Below are 3,087 nucleotides of genomic sequence, written 5' to 3' on the forward strand. Positions count from 1 at the left end.
GATGTGGTTCAAGGTGTCCCTGCTCCTGCAGGGGGGTTGGGCTGGGTGACCTCTAGGGGTCCTTTCCAACCCAAAACATTCTGTGATTCTGTGATTCTATGGCTTCAACATCAGCTGCTGCCATTTGTCTTTGAAAAGGCAAGAGAGAAAACACCAGCAGACATATGTGCAGGGGAGATAAAATGAGACAGTGGGTTTGGGCAAGGGGAAGTACATGTGTATATATATATAAAAGTATATATATATAAAAGTGTGTTTGTGTGTGTCTACTTCTCGCTGAACCAAGGGAGGAAGGAGGAGGAGGAGGAGGAGATGTCCCGCAGTTCCTTGTTGGGAGGACAAGATCCTGAAAGGCTGCCGCCCAGCCGCAGGAGCCCTGACCCAGAGACGCCACGCTTCGTCACCTCTCCCTGCCCCCAGTTATTTTCCAGTTTATCAGAGCAGGGATGATGTCCAGACAAGGCTGTCGGGCGGTGCAAGATGTCTGCTGGCAAGCACAGAAGTGGCTCCTTCATGCTCGTTAAACTTGGCTGCAGCCCTTGTTCTTCTGCTATCAGCCCCTGCAGACATGCAAGAGAAGGCGACGGAAGAAATTGGAAAGTGAATGCAAGGATTTTTATTTTAAGCATCGTAACACTCTCAGGACATCAGCCTGCATTAGCAGTCTAGTCAGACATTCATCTCAGCTTAAAAAAATGGTGTTACGACGAGATGCTGTGCCAGCCGTACTACTAACACAGATAGGGTTTCAAAAAACGGGTTGTAAAGTTAATTAAAAAATATTTTGAGCCGAATAGTTACCCAAGAAAAGCAGGAGTAGCTGGTGGTATCTGTCCTTCCCAGGAAGACTCATTGCCTGCCTTCATCTTACCGGATAAAAAGTGCTTTCAAGTTTTGGGGTCCAGCTGCAGCCCCTGCCAGACACCGAGTCGGCGCTCATGCAAGGGTTAGGACACCGCTATTTAAGCCCTGGATTCAGCTCTCTGAGAATGGAAGGAATGGCCTCATCCGAGAGCTGTGGGTCATCACCCCACAGCAACGATGAGAGGTGCGACAGTCAGCACAACTGTCGCGATAAGCAAAGGACAAAGCAGACCGGAGGGTGATTCCTGAGCAGTTCACTCTTGCAATGTGGATGTTAGGGTGCAGCTCAGCCCATCTCCTTCAGCTTTATTTTTATCTGTGTATTTTCCTCAATTTAGCAAGCCTATTCTGTTTTCTGTGGCTGCTGCCTACAGGCGTACCACCAGCTAGACCGTCCCGGCTCTCCTCATGGTTCTTTTGCACAGGACGCCAAGAAAAACAGCCAAGGAAAGCCCAGAAGTAAACATGAGGGTGCACGGAAGCCTTTCTTCAAGAAGGGCTGCTTTAGGCATAGGCTAAAACCCCGCCTGCGAGGGTCCCCGAATGGCTCTTGTTAAAGCTGTGCATTTGGGCTAAATCTAAATCTCCCCCATTTCCCGTTTTTTATGCATTTGTGATGTTTTATGGCATCTGGGGCAGGCAGTAGCAGCGCATCTCCAGCAGCTCAGAGGTAGAGCTGCCACTGCACAGCCAGAATCTGCCCGTGCCTCTCGCCTCCCAGGGGGTGGCTTCGCCGCAGGGAGGTGAAGGTCCGAGATGCTCACTCGGGGCTGCAGATGGCAAGATGTGCGGGACGTGGCTCCCCGCAGGCTGTCCCACCCCCCAGGTAGGACGGTCCAGACGTGCCGTGCAAGACCCACGCCTTGCGCAGGGCTCCTGCAGCCGCGGCGCCGCTGGTGATCCCCAACCCCGGGGCCACGGGGGCGCGTCCGCAGGCGTCCCGCGCTCGCCCCTCGTGCCTCGCTCCTGCGGAACGGCGGCCAGACCGCAGAGCTCGCCCACGGCCCTGCCCCTCCTTTCCAGCTCGCGGCTGCCCAGCAGAGCGTGAAGCGCGGCGCCAAGGAGTTTGAAATGGTTTTCTGTTTTGTTTTGTTTTCCTTTACGCTTTGATGACCACTCGTGCAGAAGTGGCAGCCGCATGCAAATACTGACTTGCCAGAAACAAGTGAGAAAAGATGAACCTTGTGCCAAATGCTGGTGTTTGCTCTGCTACGTGTCCAGCTAAAACCCCGCTGTGAGGGTCCCCGAACGGCTCTTGTTAAAGCTGTGCATTTGGGCTAAATCTAAATCTCGCCCGTTTCCCATTTTTTATGCATCTGTGATGTTTTATGGCATTTGGGGCAGGTGACCGCCAGGCTCTGCATCAGAGGGTAATGCAGCTCCCCCCTGGGCTGCTATCCATTTGCATAAAGTCGCCAGAGACTTTATTTTATTATTTAGTAGGCAGAGAAAACCACCAGCGCTCTACCAGACAGAGGCAGGGCTATTCCACCAGCCCCAGGCTTTACCAGCCTGAAATTTGGTGAGATTTTGATGGCAGCTCTCTTTTGACACACACTGCCTGGAGAACCCGTCTTTGACATGGTTATCACTGCTATCTCCTTGCAAGTCTCGAGGCTTATAAGTAAGTGCATCTTTAAGTGAAGTAAAAGAAATAATCTTGAAAAATAGCTTTCTTGAAGAAAGCAGCCAAATCAGTCAATCTTTGGGACATCTTCAAAGGCTGGGGGGGGCTGTTGGAAAATACCTGCCTCTGAGCAGAAGCCAAGAAGCAAAGGCTGTGAAGTTTGGAAAAGCCACCACATGTGTCAGGAAGGCCACCTCTGCCTCCCCCGCCCCTGCGTTCCTTTTGGGGCATCCATGGGCACGTCCCCGGCCTCTCTCCTGGGAGTCCGCCCGAGGGGACGCAGAGGAGAGGCCTCTCCTCCACCTTCCCCAGAAGCTCCAGAGCACCCAGGATGTGCTGCTACATCACGGGGCAAGACATCATTTTTGGGTTCAATGTGCGCGCCTTTTGGATTCATGGTCTGAGCACAGGAGCAGGACCTGGCTCCTCGCTCTGCAGCTCTCAGGAGGAGACATTTGCTGATCACACTGCTTTAAACCAGGAGAATTGAGGAATAAGGGCGTTCCTATTGAAGATTCCATGAGAAGACATCATCTGGATGCACACAGCTTCTCTCTGGCAGTGGGCAAAGGATTTTTAAACGGGGGAAACGTCAA

At 52.4% G+C, this 3,087-nt stretch overlaps 1 long non-coding RNA gene across 1 annotated transcript in view; it reads left to right on the forward strand.

The window, feature by feature from the left end:
* LOC118451807 overlaps window positions 1-2,483 on the forward strand; it is a 7,239-nt gene extending 4,756 nt beyond the window's left edge. Inside the window, exon 3 of the long non-coding RNA XR_004841364.1 lies at window positions 2,474-2,483. This is a non-coding gene — a long non-coding RNA (uncharacterized LOC118451807). The remainder of the gene's footprint in view (window positions 1-2,473) is intronic.
* Window positions 2,484-3,087: the final 604 nt, after the last annotated feature.

The sequence above is a fragment of the Egretta garzetta genome, unplaced genomic scaffold, assembly GCF_000687185.1.
Source record: "Egretta garzetta isolate BGI_Z169 unplaced genomic scaffold, ASM68718v1 scaffold602, whole genome shotgun sequence".
NCBI classification, from domain to species: Eukaryota; Metazoa; Chordata; class Aves; order Pelecaniformes; family Ardeidae; genus Egretta; species Egretta garzetta.